Source organism: Lissotriton helveticus, chromosome 6 (assembly GCF_964261635.1).
Source record: "Lissotriton helveticus chromosome 6, aLisHel1.1, whole genome shotgun sequence".
Lineage (NCBI taxonomy): Eukaryota > Metazoa > Chordata > Amphibia > Caudata > Salamandridae > Lissotriton > Lissotriton helveticus.
Window position 1 is genome coordinate 738,958,172 of NC_136067.1, and position 18,203 is coordinate 738,976,374.

Consider the following 18,203-nt stretch of genomic DNA (forward strand, 5'->3'; position numbering starts at 1 on the left):
CTAGTGTAGAGTTGTTACCTAGCGTTCACGCTACGTCACCACGTAGCGTGAACGGCGGCCATCTTGGGTTCGCGCGTTTGAGTGCCAGTTAGGCGCCGGAGCTGCAGATAGACGGCAGCTTGCTCGGCGCTCTCCGTGATAGAAAGATAAATAAGAATAAAAGTGTTGTACCTTCTACCTGCCTCCTGTTATTCTTATAGTTAGAACGACAACTTTACATCTAGCTCTTGCAAATAATATCGCTGAAAGTATTGCTTAATTTCTAAAAGAATAGGTGCCGCACCCAGATTTTCTCAGAAACACGGTGATGACACTGAGGGTGGCCAAATACTAAAGCTGCATAGTCGCACTTTTACTTCATGACTCTTTCATCCACCAACATGATTTCCCTGCGCCTTCATCTCACTCTTGCAGATGGTTTTTATTCCCTGCTTTCTCCCTTTGCCACGGGTTTTACTCCATTCTGCTCCTCCTTCTTCCCCCTTTACTGCCTTTCTTTCTCTTGTTCTGGGTCAAAGTCTGCTGATTAAACAGAAGTTTTGATCCCAAAAAAGAGTGTTGGTGAGCCCGACCTGCAACCATCGGTTCAAATTAAGCAGGCGCTGAAAGCCTGTGTTGCTCCATTTGGCGCTATATTATACATTACTCAAATGCAAACATTGCATAATTACACCACCTATGATGTTGGCACTTGTTTTATGTCTACTTTAGAATATGAAATAGTAGCGGATTTTTGCCAGCTTGGCTGCACTGTGCTGAGAAATACTCATGCTATGCTGGTTTTCAGTTTTTTTCTGTGGGAAAAGCCATGTAAGCCTTTGGCACTATAAGAAGCTGCTGTGCAAAGTGATATTGACTGAAAAGGATCAGTAGCCTCATTACACTCGTTCCACAGGTCTGGTACTGAGGCAGGGCAATTATTAATTCATCTATATATATAAAAACGAATGTATGTCCGTCTGTCTGTCTGTTTGTCCTTTATGCATTACTACACCATTCATCCGATCGCCATGAAACTTTGGGAAGTTGTTGAGTACACTCCCGCGAAGGTTTCTGGCATAATTTTTTTTTAAAGATCGGCCCCCTATGGCCCTCATAATCTTTCGAATACTGAATTTGCAACCGCGACTTTGCAACGGTACAAGACTTTCGGTGAAAAAGATGATGAACAATGTCATCGAAGCTACAATTTTGAATGGGAAATTCAAGGGGGAAGATGTACTGTTGCCACGTATTCTAATGATCCCAACAGATATGCCTTTTGAATTCAAACGTTTACAGTTTCCGGTGCGACTCGCTTTTGGAATGACTATCAACAAAGCACAAGGACAATCGCTGCAAGTGTGTGGACTAGATTTGGAGAATCCGTGCTTCTCACATGGACAACTGTATGTGGCCAGCTCATGCTTCAGAAAACCTTCTGATTTATTCGTGTACGCACCAGACGGAAAAACAAACAATATCGTGTATCCAGAAGCACCCGAATAAATAAATAGAATTAAAACGACACTTTGAAATGCTTTCCATATTAAAATGAATATGTTTCAATAAAAATGACACAATGTAAATTGAATGTTATCATAACGAGTTTCCTTGAATTTCCTTTCTTCTGAGATCGCAGCAACGCGCGACGGGTAAGCTAGTAACACATAAAATAGGGGCATATTATCAAGGACCGGTGTTAAAATTATAACCGTTTTATCGGCAGGCAGGAAACTGCCGATAAAACAGCGATAATGGGCTTGATAATACTCCCTTGGTAATTCCCATAGAAGCCCCTGTTCTGATGTTAACATGGGGTTCTATGGGAATTAACAAGGGCGTATTATCAAGCCCATTATCGCCGTTTTATCGGCAGTTTCCTGCCGATAAAACTGTAATAATTTTAACACCAGTCCTTGATAATATGCCCCATAGTCCGGGAGAGCGGGATCCTGCAAACCCAGGATTCTGCTCCTGCATGCTCAGTCATTCACAAACTTCAAGCTGAACAAGTGCAACCTGTGTTTTACACTACACAAGTTAGATAAACACTATGAGCAAGTAGAAGGAGAATAGACTAGGTTTGCACTATGGCTATAAGCAATCTATCCCAACACTTTTTTGTCTCTCTTCTGCGGTAACATCAAAATGAGGTAGAGGTGAGTGCACTGACATATACGCTCCTGACACATTTCTATTGTTAGAAATTGGATTACTGGTTGATTGGGGTGGGAACCAAGGTCAAGCATCAACCACAATCCTTGTTAGGGTAAGGTGCAAGCAATCCCCAAATTAAACTGTGCTCAGCCCCTGGTAGCTTAGCACAATTTAGAGGCAATGTGTAAAGTATTTGTGTAATACTTTAAACAGTAAAACAGTGAAAACACATCACAAAAAGATCCCACAGCAGGTTAGAAAGACAGAGCTTAATTTAATAAGTAAAAGAAGACCAAAACGACAAAAATAAATCCAATCAATAGAACAGGAGTCATGCATTTTTTAATAATAATTTTCAATCTAGCACCTAAAAGTATAAAGTGCCGACCACAGCTATGTGGTTGCTATGGACCGAGTCAAAGTCAAATGTTCAGGCTGACCGCGATGGAGCACGGGTTGGATATAGTCCAAGATTAGTCTAGCTGAAGTTCCCAAATTTTGTTGCCAAGAGTCCTGTTCACATTGTAGATGGTTGCAAGGAGAGTGTCACAGGTGGTGGTTGTCGTCGCGCGAATAGCAGGCCGTGCATAGTGGATGGGAGGGCTGGAGCTTCATGTTGATGGTCCCCTGTGGGCTGACGATGCTGCTGGGCGAAGAGACTGACTTGCGGCAGCTCTTGCTGATTTTCGGAGTGTGCAACGCAGTTCCAGTGCGAACAGGTCCATTTGTGGGTGTGAACAGCCCAAAAGCTTGATTTCAAGAGCTCAACAGCCACACCAATGCTCAAGGACATGAGAGGCACCACTTTGGGGTCAGGAACTTACTGAAGACGGGTCAAGGAGTTATTGGGGAGCCTTTTATGTCCCCTAGGTTCAGATCAGGAGGTCAGCAGTCTATATCTATGAGTCAATCTGGGGTCATGGGTTTCAGATGAAGTTGCAGGTCTAGTTCCTCTTCCCCAGGCAAGAGGGCAGCAGGCAGCAAGTAAGCACAGCAGTTCAGAAGTACCTGTAGAGCAGTAGTCCAGCATAGTGGTAGTCCTTGTAGCAGCACAGCTCTTCCTGTCAGAGTATCCACAGGTCCAGAAGTGCTCTGAAGAGTTGGTGTCTGAGGGCCTTCTTTTATACATTGGTGCTCTGTTTCTGCAAGGTGAGAGAGGCTTCTGTACCTTGGCTTTGAAGTGCATGGAATTTCTTGCTTCCCCTGCCCTGGCTTCAGGCTGGCTGAAGTGACAGTGTATGGGTTGTTAGGCTCTTTGTGTGAAGGCAGAGCACAGGCTATTTAGGTTTAAGGGGTTTGTTCTCAGCTTCGCCCCACCCTTCCTATCAGCAGATGGCCAACTAAGACACACCTAGTCACTAGTAACAAGACAAAATATCGAATTTAAAATATAGAATTACCAAAATATCGAAGTCAAAATATAGAATGGACCAAATATCGAATGGACAGAATATAGTGGTCAAAAATATCAAATTGAAGGTAAGTAATATAATATTGATTTTTTTAAATATAGAAAGTCAAAATATCGAAGTATATAATATAGGTATTAAAATATATCGAATTTTTTATAATATCGAATTTTTTAAAGTGTTTTGTATGTTAGTATATGTGTGAAACGTGTATATTATTTTGTAATTTATTTTAAGAAATGAATTTTATGTTATTTAATTTTTGCGTAATTTAATTCTGTAGTGGGTTGTGGGTTTATACGGGAATAGGGTAGGAAGTAATTTAATTATAATAAATTAAATATGAATTTTTAGAAATTACTAATTACTTTTAATTTAATTTTGTGTTTTAGTTCTGTAGCGGGTTGTGGGTGTATAGGGGAATAGGGTGGGAAGTAATTTAATTGTAATTAATTAAATATTTTTATTTATTTATTGGTATTCATTTTGAATTATTTGTTAATTAATTTTTAATTGGTAATTAATTTTTATTAATTGATTAATTGATAATTATGTTAATTTTATTAATTTCTTTTCTGTAGCCAGTTGTGGGTTTATAGGGGAATAGGGCGGGAAGTAATTTAATTGTAATTAAGTAAATAATTTGTATTTATTTGTTGATATTGATTTTTTATTTATTGTTAATTCATTGTTAATTGTTAATTCATTTTTATTAATTGTTAATTAATTTGTATTAATTTATTAATTGATAATCATGATAATTGTATTAATTTATTTTCTGTAGTGAATTGTGGGTTTATAGGGGAATAGGATGGGAAATAATTTAATTGTAATTAATTACATTCAAAAATAATTTATGTGTATTGATAATTAATTTACTGTTAATTAATTATTTATTGGTCGAACAATGATGGGGGTGCACAACTTAAGAAGTCCAGTAGACCACAGATGTATGGAAAAAGTCACTTCTTTATTGTATCAAAATTGTTTCAAGTTTTAAAACCAGTTGAGTCAATATCTCAGCCAACGCGTTTCGCTCACACACTGAGAGCTTCCTCAGGGAACAAAAATATATCCGCATTTAGTCGGTTTCACAAAACAACAATGAGTAAATCAGAATTGAAATCACAGTCCTAGGATGCGTGGTCAGTAGAAAAAGAGCCAGTCATAGTCCAAAGGATCCACAAAAATATGTCCGCAATCAGGCAGTATTTCAAAGAAAATAGGTAAGTTGAAATGGCTAGTAAAGTCCTAAATTGTGTGGATGATGGAATCAACGCCAGTGGCTATCCAAAGTATCCTAACGGAATATAACAGGAAGGGTGTCCAGAAAGAGGGCTTGTAATAACAAGTCAGCAGGGCACAACTGGCTTCATCACTCAAACTTTCTACCCAGGTGGAAAACCTACAGATGGTAACTATCTGGGTAGTCATGGGGTGATACTATGCTTCATAAGCTTCGAATTCTTTGAGGCTTTCTTACAGAATGTGGCCATCTGGTTCTGCAGGGCTAGCATGTAGCTAACCACTAAGCATGGGCGGATTTTGCGGATCCACGATTCACGGATTTGCGTATTCACGGATCGTGGATCCGCAAAATCCGCGTATTTGCGGATTAGCGGATTTGCGGATTTGGGGCGGGGCTTCCATGCGAGTGCACATGCCTCTTGTGTGTATAAAAGGTCAGAGACCGATCAGAGCAGTGGATGAAGAAGATACAGAAGCTCCTGGCAACAGGAACAGCACGAGGATTGCGCTCGTGAAAGTCAAGGATGCAAAGGCCTCTGTCCAGCATCACAGCCGATTTTCGATGGTATATTTGGGAAGAGGGCACAGCTGCCCAGCCTTGACAACGCTCACGATTGCTTTTTGGGCCGATGAATGAGTCACTGATTTTAAGCTTCAACTAGGGCACATGCTTAAATGATATCTGTAAGTGCTTCCGGTTGAGGTTTAATTTTTGTGCCAGGACCATCGTGCCAGAATGAACCCTGCCCTTCATATTTATTCAAGAAGACGCCACCGTTTTGTGCCATACCTCATTGGCTAAATGTATAGTGCTTTCACTGCACTACACTACAGCTGCCTAAAGTGCCAGAGAGTTGTCTACAGCGACCAGGTGTGTGTTACTATGCAATAGCGCCGAAGGGCGCAGGGGTCCCTTGAGTGAGCTATAAAAGCTCCTGTCCCCAGGAACAGCACGAGGATTGCGCTCGTGACAGTCAAGGATGCAAAGGCCTCTGTCCAGCATCACAGCCGATTTTCGATGGTATATTTGGGAAGAGGGCACAGCTGCCTGGCCTGTTAACTATTTTACGATGGCGCCGGCAAGCTGCCAGCGCCATCCTAAAATAGTTACTAAATTAGCTTCAACAGGAAGCTCGAATAGATAAAATAAAGCAGATGCACAAGCGCCTGCTTGATTTTATCTATTAGTGCTTCCTGTTGAAGCTAATTTAGTAACTATTTTACGATGGCGCTGGCAGCTTGCCGGCACCATCGTAAATTAGTTACAACAACAGGCCAGGAAGCCTTGAACTTTTGGCCTCGGAATCCGCCGCTCGCGGATTGCGAATTTTCGGTAAATTCGCGAGAGTTCGCGGATCGCGGATTTACCAAAAATTCGCAAAATCCGCGAGCGTAGCGGATTTTGCGCTCATGCTTACTAACCACATCTTAGGTTGGTCTTCTTGGAAGCTTGCTCCCACCCCTCCTTGACCACCAGAATGAGAGGTCCTTTTACTGTGTGGCCATACAAATTTCAAATGGGCTACAATCCACTCATTTCTGTAACACATCTCAGTAATCAAAAGCAGTCATAGATGGAGGAAGTCACACTTTCTGCTTGATGAACTCAGGCAGGCCTATAATCATGTCCTTAAGGGTCTTGATGAATCTTTCAACAAGACAACTTATTTGTGGATGGCAGGGTGAGGAGAACTTATAGGTAAGTTTTCCCTCCTTCCACATAAAATTCATGTATGCAGACATGAGGTTTGTGCTCCTGTCTAACACCACTTCTTTGAGTATACCACTCTATTGAAAATCCCCATTAGGGTCCAAACCACTATAGGTACAGTACATAAAGGGATGGCCTCTGGATAACTATTGCCGTGGTCCAACAAGACTATGACAAACCAACTGCCTAAGGCTGTCTTGGGGTCCAAGGACTCTATAATATCAATTCCCACCCTCTCAAATTGTGTAAAAAACAGGCATGGGAGTCAAGGGAACTTTTAGCTTTTTCCCACTCCTCCCACTAGCCTAACATGTGAGACAATTCTTGTAAAAGGAAACAGTTGCTGCCTTCATCCAGGCCAATAAAAGTGGGTGACATCTGTCAAAGTTGTAGTCCTGCCCCAGATTTCCTGCTGGGGATATTTCACGAGCCAGCCCCAGTAGGAAGGCCCTGTAACGTTTGGGGGACTACCAACAAAAGTTGCCCCATGCTCAGGATCCTTAGATTTACAATACCGGACATCATTCTCCCAATATATGAGGTGATCTCCAGAGGTGTCTGGGCTTCCGCTTGCTGCCTTAGGCCCTCAAAGCTTGGGCACTCATTCTGCTCCTTGCAACCTCCGCCCTGGGGCGACCTACTTCTACTTGCCATCCAGTGAGTTCAGGCAGGGTACTAAGGGAGTCAATGTCCTCCCCAATAGGCTCTAGGGGGGCCTCCTCTCGCCTCCTCTAGAGACCCATCTACCTCTTCTAGGGGGCCCTCAGGGGCTGTCTCCCTACACCCCTTGCAATTCCCTTTCCTGGCAGTTGTCTGTGATATACTTCAAGGCTCCAGACCTTCTTTACTCCTCTACTTCGCAACCATGGATCTGGTAGTTAGACAGATCCACTCAGGCACACCTAACATTTCCAGGTGTGACCTTAGATACACTTCCCCCGGGCAGTGTGCTCCAATGCATTCCCTAACAGACATTTCACAGGAATAGCAGGGCTCAATGCAATTTTCAGAAGACCTGAAGACCCCCCCCACACTCAAAGGGAACAAGAGTAAGCATGGGTGTAAATCCGTTCCGCTCGCGGAATTTGCGGATTTTCGGCAAATTCGCAATCCGCGAACTCTCGCGAATTTGCTGAAAATTCGTAAATTCGCACGCGGCGGATTTTTTTTGCTTGGTGATACAATTTTGCGGCGAGCGGAGTTCACTTACCGTCATTCAGCGTTTGCAGAGTTGTTTTTCTCCATATTTTGCGTGTGCTGCACCATTTTGGATCTTGCTGCGGGATCCCGCGGGAGTTTGGCGACCGCGATTACGTCATCGTGGCTTGCCACCTTGCACAGCACGCATCGCGAGAGTTCGCAATTGCGAACACGTAGATGCGACGGGCAGCAACAATCTCGCACTCGCAAATTGCAAAATTTGCAATTCTGCACAAGAAATCCACCAGCAAGCAGCATAAACCTTCTGGAAATGATGTTTGTATCAGAAGAACTCCTCAGGTTGACATTTGCCTGCACTTTTTTTTGCAAGGAGTCCATTTGGGGGGGGGGGGAGGAAGGAAGTGTCCCACAGTCTCCAACTTCCTGTTCCTGTCCAGCAGGCTCCTCCCAGTGCTTTCTTCATGTGCTGGTCACTTTCATTTGGATCTTGACCTGGAAGGATTACTTTTTGTGGATGCTGCTGGATATTCGGATTTGAGGCCTTTTTGACTTTCTTTGGATCACTTTTGGATTAGAAATCAACTTTCACAAGTAAGTTTCTTTGGGGAATTACAGTTGCTGCAACTACAATTTTGGAACTTTTTCAGAACATTAAATAAAATATATTGTGGGTAGCCACAGTATCCAGTAGGACCAGGGTTAGTTATGGGTGCATGATACAACTGTTTTGTTGAATTTAAACATCATTGAGGGCATGGATGGCCTGGTATTGTGCTTAATTTTGTGGTTTTTTCCCGATTTTTTTGGGCTGCTGTTGGGGCCTTTTGCCCAGGGGTAGTGAGTGGTGCATGGGCTGAGTCTGCCTGTGGGGTCTCTTTAATGTAAACATCCTGGATGGCATTGGATTGTGGTGATTATTGTGTGTTTGTCGTTTTTTTGGGGTGTACTGTTGATGTGGACTGGCCATGTGGGTGGTGGTGGCCATCTTGAGTGCTGGTACAGGCAGGCCCTGCACATGTGCTTGGGGTGCAAGGGGCCATTTTGAAGACAGGCAGTGTCTGAGGCCTGCACCCATTTTGTCTAGCTTTCATCCATTATGCCCAGGGGTAGTGAGTGGTGCATGGGCCTAGTCTTTCTGTGGGGTGTCTTCTTGAATTTAAACATCATTGAGGGCATGGATGGCCTGGGATTGTGCTGAATTTTGTGTTTTTTTTCAATTTTTTTGGGCTGCTGTTGGGGCCTTTTGCCCAGGGGTAGTGAGTGGTGCATGGGCTGAGTCTGCCTGTGGGGTCTCTTTATTGTAAACATCCTGGATGGCATTGGATTGTGGTGATTTTTGTGTGTTTGTCGTTTTTTTGGGGTGTACTGTTGATGTGGACTGGCCATGTGGGTGGTGGTGGCCATCTTGAGTGCTGGTACAGGCAGGCCCTGCACATGTGCTTGGGGTGCAAGGGGCCATTTTGAAGACAGGCAGTGTCTGAGGCCTGCACCCATTTTGCCTAGCTTTCATCCATTATGCCCAGGGGTAGGGAGTGGTGCATGGGCCTAGTCTTTCTGTGGGGTGTCTTCTTGAATTTAAACATCATTGAGGGCATGGATGGCCTGCGATTGTGCTGAATTTTGTGGATTTTTTCGTTTTTTTGGGGCTGCTGTTGGGGCCTTTTGCCCAGGGGTAGTGAGTGGTGCATGGGCTGAGTCTGCCTGTGGGGTCTCTTTAATGTAAACATCCTGGATGGAATTGGATTGTGGTGATTTTTGTGTGTTTTTCGTTTTTTTGGGGTGTACTGTTGATGTGGACTGGCCATGTGGGTGGTGGTGGCCATCTTGAGTGCTGGTACAGGCAGGCCCTGCACATGTGCTTGGGGTGCAAGGGGCCATTTTGAAGACAGGCAGTGTCTGAGGCCTGCACCCATTTTGCCTAGCTTTCATCCATTATGCCCAGGGGTAGTGAGTGGTGCATGGGCCTAGTCTTTCTGTGGGGTGTCTTCTTGAATTTAAACATCATTGAGGGCATGGATGGCCTGGGATTGTGCTGAATTTTGTGTTTCTTATTTTATTTTTTTGGACAGCTGTTGGGGCCTTTTGCCCAGGGGTAGTGAGTGGTGCATGGGCTGAGTCTGCCTGTGGGGTCTCTTTAATGTAAACATCCTGGATGGCATTGGATTGTGGTGATTTTTGTGTGTTTGTCGTTTTTTTGGGGTGTACTGTTGATGTGGACTGGCCATGTGGGTGGTGGTGGCCATCTTGAGTGCTGGTACAGGCAGGCCCTGCACATGTGCTTGGGGTGCAAGGGGCCATTTTGAAGACAGGCAGTGTCTGAGGCCTGCACCCATTTTGCCTAGCTTTCATCCATTATGCCCAGGGGTAGAGAGTGGTGCATGGGCCTAGTATTTCTGTGCGGTGTCTTGTTGAATTTAAACATCATTGAGGGCATGGATGGCCTGGGATTGTGCTGAATTTTGTGTTTTTTTTCGATTTTTTTGGGCTGCTGTTGGGGCATTTTGCCCAGGGGTAGTGAGTGGTGCATGGGCTGAGTCTGCCTGTGGGGTCTCTTTAATGTAAACATCCTGGATGGCATTGGATTGTGGTGATTTTTGTGTGTTTTCCGTTTTTTTGGGGTGTACTGTTGATGTGGACTGGCCATGTGGGTGGTGGTGGCCATCTTGAGTGCTGGTACAGGCAGGCCCTGCACATGGGCTTGGGGTGCAAGGGGCCATTTTGAAGACAGGCAGTGTCTGAGGCCTGCACCAATTTTGCCTAGCTTTCATCCATTATGCCCAGGGGTAGTGAGTGGTGCATGGGCCTAGTCTTTCTGTGGGGTGTCTTCTTGAATTTAAACATCATTGAGGGCATGGATGGCCTGGGATTGTGCTGAATTTTGTGGGTTTTTTCAATTTTTTTGGGCTGCTGTTGGGGCCTTTTGCCCAGGGGTAGTGAGTGGTGCATGGGCTGAGTCTGCCTGTGGGGTCTCTTTAATGTAAGGGATATCAAAAAAGGGAGTGAAGAGGTGGTGCGACAAGGCACCGCGGTGGGCTAATCCTCCTCTTGTGAAAGCATAAATAATCAACAGAGACCACCTGAACCAAGTATTCAGTATATATTCCGATGGTGTTGGAATACACTCAGTGTGTTAAAATACCCCTCACACACCAAAAGGGCCCTTGGTGTCATGCTTCATCATCGGGGTCTTCCCGCCCCCGCTGCGGGACGGGGCAGTGCTGCGACAAGCGGCTACGCCGGAGCACCTTTTTGTGAGTACTATGTGAGTGATGATGGAGTGAGTGTACGTGGGGTCAGGAGTGATAACAGTGAAGTTAAAAGATACCTGGCCTGGTGTTTAGAAAAAATTATTTAATAGGCACTGGCTGGTATCGTTAAAAGGGGTGAGGCGGAGGGCAAGAGCGGGTTACTAGTCTTGCTCTCCTGTGTGGGTCAACATGTTTCGGGGCGACATGCCCCTTCGTCAGGACCGGGTAAAAAGATCCCCCTGTCACTCACTAATGCGCTCCCACAGGTAGAGAGTAGTAGTGTTGGATCAATGTGTATGAATTAACTTAATAGATACACGTGTAAGAAGCTCGGTCAGTACTACTGATGATATAAGCCTGAAAGGATAAGAACACAGGATATTAGAAGGAGCGCGGATCCCAATGCGCTTTCCTAGTGAATACCTGTATGGAAGGAAAATACAAAAAGTGGGGAAGGAAACACACTTATGCTATTTACATGGCACGCCAAAGATTTCTTGGGGGGACCAGGTTTTGCCGAATATGGAAAGAGAAAATATGGGAGAGAAAATCCTGGGCGTATTGACTGGCAAGCCAAGGATTTCTAGCCAGGGCTATGTGGCCACAAAGGATAACAATAGGAAAAAAATATAGATAACAATGGAAAAAAAATTAAAATGGACACACATATAAATACACACAACAATATAGAGCATCAGAAACTAGCAGTGAGATGTCTATCCCACCAGAGATACATACTTTTTGAATGAGGAAATAGTGCCCCATGAGCCAAGCTGGGCGAAGGGTACAAAGGGTCCAGCTGTGGGGAGGAATGGAAAAAAAGGCAAAGATAGTAACCCCAGGAACTAGATAAGCTCCTTTTCACTAGATCAATTAAGGTAATGTATTCCAGGTCAGGGCTGTCGGCTGTGCCGTACTTACTCAACCCCCACACCTCAGTGCTTCCTCCTTCGTCAGTGGCTTCCGTGGTAATGGTAAGCCTGGGCGGGGCGGGTCTTTTATAGTATGACAGAGGCTTGTTCATTGAGCCCTAATTGATTAACTCGATACTGCTGAGAGCGTTAGGTCGAGTGGTTAAGGCTAGAGACCAGGGCGGCCATTGTTCAATGTCCGTGGTCTGCTGGGCGGAGGTGGGTTTTTGCAAAGTTCTGTTGCCTTGCTCACAGGGTAGGTAGTGGAAAAAGGGGTGCCGATCAGGTTGAAAGAGTACCTCCTAGGTCCGCTCGAGTGCGAGTATTCGCGTCTATGCGGACTGGTGCGCATGCGCGGTGATGTGTGTTCCCTCCGCGCATGCGCGAAGGTGCAGCGTTCAGAGACTCTTACCGCGCATGCGCGGGAGAGCGCTGTACTACTACACTACTCGCCAGGAACCAGGCAGGCGAGCCTCAGAAATCAAGTGAATGATATTGATACAGTGGAGCCTGGGATTATTATATGTCTATGCATTATTATTACAAAAATCAAACTACATATTTACTGGTCAAGCTCCACATAAATTCAATGGATTGGAAATTGTGGCTGCTCTTATTCGATAGCAGCTGCTCAGAGGGAATACCTCTGATTTCTTCTCATGTAACACACACATAACCAGGTAATAGTACATATTTACAATTCATGCAGGCCAGCACCAGCTTGCAGGTTACTATGATTGCTGGTAGGAGGAGGTGGTGATTTTTTATAAATTTGATACTGTATTCAAGTCACGGACAGTAACTAGGCATCGGTTTTATCATGCCCTGAATTGCGACCACGGAATATCATCGTTTAATCCCGTCAGGTGTGTGCCCAAGCGATAGACCCACCGTTGCTCTTTTGCCAGAAGGTCCTTGTCATTCCCATAGGCCTCTATGACTGTCCATTTCAGTTCATCTACACTGTGACCCATTGTGGCATAGTGGGAGGCCATTCTTGTCGTAGTTTTTTTGCAACGTACGTTGCTGCGATGTTCGCCCATTCGTATCTTGACCGGCCTTGTGGTCATGCCAACATACTCTTTCCTACAAGGGCAAGTGATCAAATAGACCAAGTTCCGGCTGTTGCAGTTGGTAAAGGAACGTTGTTCCCATGTGGAATTGTTGGAAAAAGTTATATTATGACTCTTTTTTGTGTATTGACAAGATGTGCATGAGCCACACGGGTGGTGCCCTCCAATAGTTGAGATAGCAGAGGGTCTCTCGTTGGTGAGTTGTTTTGGTCTCGTGTGGACCAGCAGATCCTTCAAGTTCTTACCTCGCCTGTGTGCAAACATGGGTTTTGGGAAATTCAGCTTCCCGCAATTGAGAATATTCCAGTGTCTATTCACAATTTTTGTGATCTGGTTCGAATTGGTGTTGTACGTTGTGACACAGATAGGGCGTTGGTCTTGTTCTTTTTCTACTGTAGGTTCCAATAGGGCATCTCTGTTATTATTCCGTGCTCTCTTAAAACCCTTGTTGACTACCTTGCTTGGATAGTTCCTATTACTGAGCTTGGTTTTCAAGTCAGCTGCTTGGGTTTTAAAGTCTTCGATAGCACTGCAATTACGCCTCAGACGGAGAAACTGTCCGTAGGGTAAATTGTCGCGTAGATGTCGTGGATGGAAACTGTTATATAGCAACAGGCTGTTTTTAGCCGTAGGTTTGAAGTGAGTAGATGTCTCTAGATTGCCATTAGAGGGGTAGATATTTAGATCAAGAAAAACTAGGTTTTCATTTGAGGCTGTGTGGGTAAACTTGAGGAACCGATCTTGTTGGTTAAGCCAAGTCATGAATTGGACCACAGAGTCTTGATCACCCCTCCAGATGACTAAAACGTCATCTATATATCTTTTCCATGCGACCACATGGTTCTTATAGGGGTTCTGGTCGTTCAGGATTCTGGTGGCTTCGAGATGGTGCACATAGAGCCCTGCTAGGCTCGGCGCACAGGTGCTGCCCATGCTCGTGCCGTGTCTTTGTAGATAGTATGTGTTTTCATACATGAAGAAATTCTTCTTCAGGGTCATGGAGATGCATTCTAGGACCACTTGTCTCGGAGTGTGGTACAACCAAGGAGTTGAGAAAAGAACTTCCTCAATTATTTCGAGAGTCTCTTGGTGGGGGAGACTCGTGTACAGACTCTCTACATCCAGTCCCAGGAGGAGGTCCTGGTTGGGGTCAAAAGGTATCTCTTTAACCAGCTGTAGGACTGCTTTCGTGTCCTTTAGATAGGTACTGGTCTTTTGTACTATCGGTCTAAGGAAGGCATCTGCAAATTTTGACAAAGGTTCAAGGACTGATTGTATTCCGGATACTATAGGGCGCCCTTGTGGATATGGGGCGTCCTTGTGGATCTTGGGGATGGTGTAGAAATAAGGAGTTTTTGGATTCTTTTGAATCAGAAAATCACTCTCTTGTTTCGTTAGCCAGTCGTGTGCCAATGCTTCTTCAATCATTATGAGGATACAGATCCTGACTTCTTCAGTCGGGTCTTCCCTTAGTATTTGGTAATTACGTCTGTCCTCAAGTAGTTTCCTGCACTCCCTATCATAGTTGGTATATGTTTGTATCACCGTTGCTCCGCCCTTGTCGGCAGGCTTAATTACAATAGTTTCATTATTTGACAGTTCATGCAGGGCCGTTCTCTCAGCTGTGGAGGTGTTGTTAAAGACATCACCCCCGTCAGTGGTTAGCTTCTCCAGATCTGCCATGACTGCCTTTTCAAAAGTTAACAGTTCAACTGGTAACATAGAGTCTAGAGGTGTGAAAGAGGATTTGTTTTTTAGGCCTGTATCTGTTGGGACAGACGTTTCATTATTTGAGTCCTGAAAAAAAGCTTTCAGCTTAAGTTTTCGTGTAAACTCTTTCATTTCTTGGCAGAGTTTGAATTTATCCATTTTGTGTGTGGGAACGAAACCCAAGCCCTTACTTAGGACATTCTCCTGAGCTTCCGTTAGTAGGTGGTCAGACAAGTTTACTACTAAGTTCCCCGACTGGTTGACGCTGTTTGACTCCGGGTTGATACCCCTAGGGGTGTGGCTGGCTGTTGATTCCAGTGTACCTGTGTACCTTTCCGATTGCGGCCCTTTCTTGTTCCTTGGCGCTGGCCTAAAAAAGGCGGCTGGCCATAGTGGTTGAAAGGGGGCATTTGTTGGTCCCAAGGTGGGAATTGGTTCCCCATGAAGACAGGCCCTGGTGGGTATTGCATGAAACCGGGAGGGCCTTGCATGAAGGGAGGTGGTCCTTGATATGGGCCCCAACCTCTCCCACCTCGTGGGTAGCCTCTGCCAGAGAATTGTGTACCACCTCGTGTATTCTGGTTGCTGTTCCTACTGGAGTTCGATCCGTTAGAACTAGTGTCCGACATGTCAGTGTCCTGGTCAGTGTTCTGATTTTTGGACACATGATCTTTTTTAATGTAGGGGTAAATACGTTCATGCGTGAAGTTCTCTGTGTCTTTTTTGTGTTTCTTATATTTGTTCTTTTTGAGGGTGCATTCAAATTCTGTCATTTCTTGATTTAGTTCCTCCAGTCTTTTTTTCAGAGCGGTTGGGGATAGGTAGCTCTTTATTTTCACTTCTAACTGGGTTATCTCTATTTTGAGTTCTTGTGTTAGTTTGGTTGCTGTTTTTACTATCAGGACTAGCCAGTCCCTAGTACACTTCCAGCTTATTAGAGACCAGTCCCTCTTGAATTCCAAATCATGCGTGAAGATAAATGGTTCGTTTTTCACTATTAGGCCAGGGGGGGCCGTTTTTGATTTCAAATACTCGGACATGAGAAGCCCATGTAGAGCTGTCTTTATTTGTGTTCTCCTAAGGGCTGCCAACTCGTCCCAGTCACCTTCATTGATGCCCGGTTCAGTGTTGCTCAGCCCCTCGAACGGGCGTAGGTTTGCTAGGATCCTATCGACCTCCTCATCGTCAAATGCGAGGCCTCCAGCTTCCTCCATCGAGGCTAGTAAGAAGTGTGTATGCTGGATGTGTGTGCGTAGAAGGTTGGAACTATGTGTGTAGGGAAGAGAAAAGAAAGAGAGAAGTAGAAAGTACCGAATTGGTTGTTCTACTAAGGTCTAGAAATTCTGGTAGGCTCTAAATGGAGCGAAAAGACTCCCACAGCTGCGCGCTGTCTCAAGACTAAGGGATATCAAAAAAGGGAGTGAAGAGGTGGTGCGACAAGGCACCGCGGTGGGCTAATCCTCCTCTTGTGAAAGCATAAATAATCAACAGAGACCACCTGAACCAAGTATTCAGTATATATTCCGATGGTGTTGGAATACACTCAGTGTGTTAAAATACCCCTCACACACCAAAAGGGCCCTTGGTGTCATGCTTCATCATCGGGGTCTTCCCGCCCCCGCTGCGGGACGGGGCAGTGCTGCGACAAGCGGCTACGCCGGAGCACCTTTTTGTGAGTACTATGTGAGTGATGATGGAGTGAGTGTACGTGGGGTCAGGAGTGATAACAGTGAAGTTAAAAGATACCTGGCCTGGTGTTTAGAAAAAATTATTTAATAGGCACTGGCTGGTATCGTTAAAAGGGGTGAGGCGGAGGGCAAGAGCGGGTTACTAGTCTTGCTCTCCTGTGTGGGTCAACATGTTTCGGGGCGACATGCCCCTTCGTCAGGACCGGGTAAAAAGATCCCCCTGTCACTCACTAATGCGCTCCCACAGGTAGAGAGTAGTAGTGTTGGATCAATGTGTATGAATAAACTTAATAGATACACGTGTAAGAAGCTCGGTCAGTACTACTGATGATATAAGCCTGAAAGGATAAGAACACAGGATATTAGAAGGAGCGCGGATCCCAATGCGCTTTCCTAGTGAATACCTGTATGGAAGGAAAATACAAAAAGTGGGGAAGGAAACACACTTATGCTATTTACATGGCACGCCAAAGATTTCTTGGGGGGACCAGGTTTTGCCGAATATGGAAAGAGAAAATATGGGAGAGAAAATCCTGGGCGTATTGACTGGCAAGCCAAGGATTTCTAGCCAGGGCTATGTGGCCACAAAGGATAACAATAGGAAAAAAATATAGATAACAATGGAAAAAAAATTAAAATGGACACACATATAAATACACACAACAATATAGAGCATCAGAAACTAGCAGTGAGATGTCTATCCAACCAGAGATACATACTTTTTGAATGAGGAAATAGTGCCCCATGAGCCAAGCTGGGCGAAGGGTACAAAGGGTCCAGCTGTGGGGAGGAATGGAAAAAAAGGCAAAGATAGTAACCCCAGGAACTAGATAAGCTCCTTTTCACTAGATCAATTAAGGTAATGTATTCCAGGTCAGGGCTGTCGGCTGTGCCGTACTTACTCAACCCCCACACCTCAGTGCTTCCTCCTTCGTCAGTGGCTTCCGTGGTAATGGTAAGCCTGGGCGGGGCGGGTCTTTTATAGTATGACAGAGGCTTGTTCATTGAGCCCTAATTGATTAACTCGATACTGCTGAGAGCGTTAGGTCGAGTGGTTAAGGCTAGAGACCAGGGCGGCCATTGTTCAATGTCCGTGGTCTGCTGGGCGGAGGTGGGTTTTTGCAAAGTTCTGTTGCCTTGCTCACAGGGTAGGTAGTGGAAAAAGGGGTGCCGATCAGGTTGAAAGAGTACCTCCTAGGTCCGCTCGAGTGCGAGTATTCGCGTCTATGCGGACTGGTGCGCATGCGCGGTGATGTGTGTTCCCTCCGCGCATGCGCGAAGGTGCAGCGTTCAGAGACTCTTACCGCGCATGCGCGGGAGAGCGCTGTACTACTACACTACTCGCCAGGAACCAGGCAGGCGAGCCTCAGAAATCAAGTGAATGATATTGATACAGTGGAGCCTGGGATTATTATATGTCTATGCATTATTATTACAAAAATCAAACTACATATTTACTGGTCAAGCTCCACATAAATTCAATGGATTGGAAATTGTGGCTGCTCTTATTCGATAGCAGCTGCTCAGAGGGAATACCTCTGATTTCTTCTCATGTAACACACACATAACCAGGTAATAGTACATATTTACAATTCATGCAGGCCAGCACCAGCTTGCAGGTTACTATGATTGCTGGTAGGAGGAGGTGGTGATTTTTTATAAATTTGATACTGTATTCAAGTCACGGACAGTAACTAGGCATCGGTTTTATCATGCCCTGAATTGCGACCACGGAATATCATCGTTTAATCCCGTCAGGTGTGTGCCCAAGCGATAGACCCACCGTTGCTCTTTTGCCAGAAGGTCCTTGTCATTCCCATAGGCCTCTATGACTGTCCATTTCAGTTCATCTACACTGTGACCCATTGTGGCATAGTGGGAGGCCATTCTTGTCGTAGTTTTTTT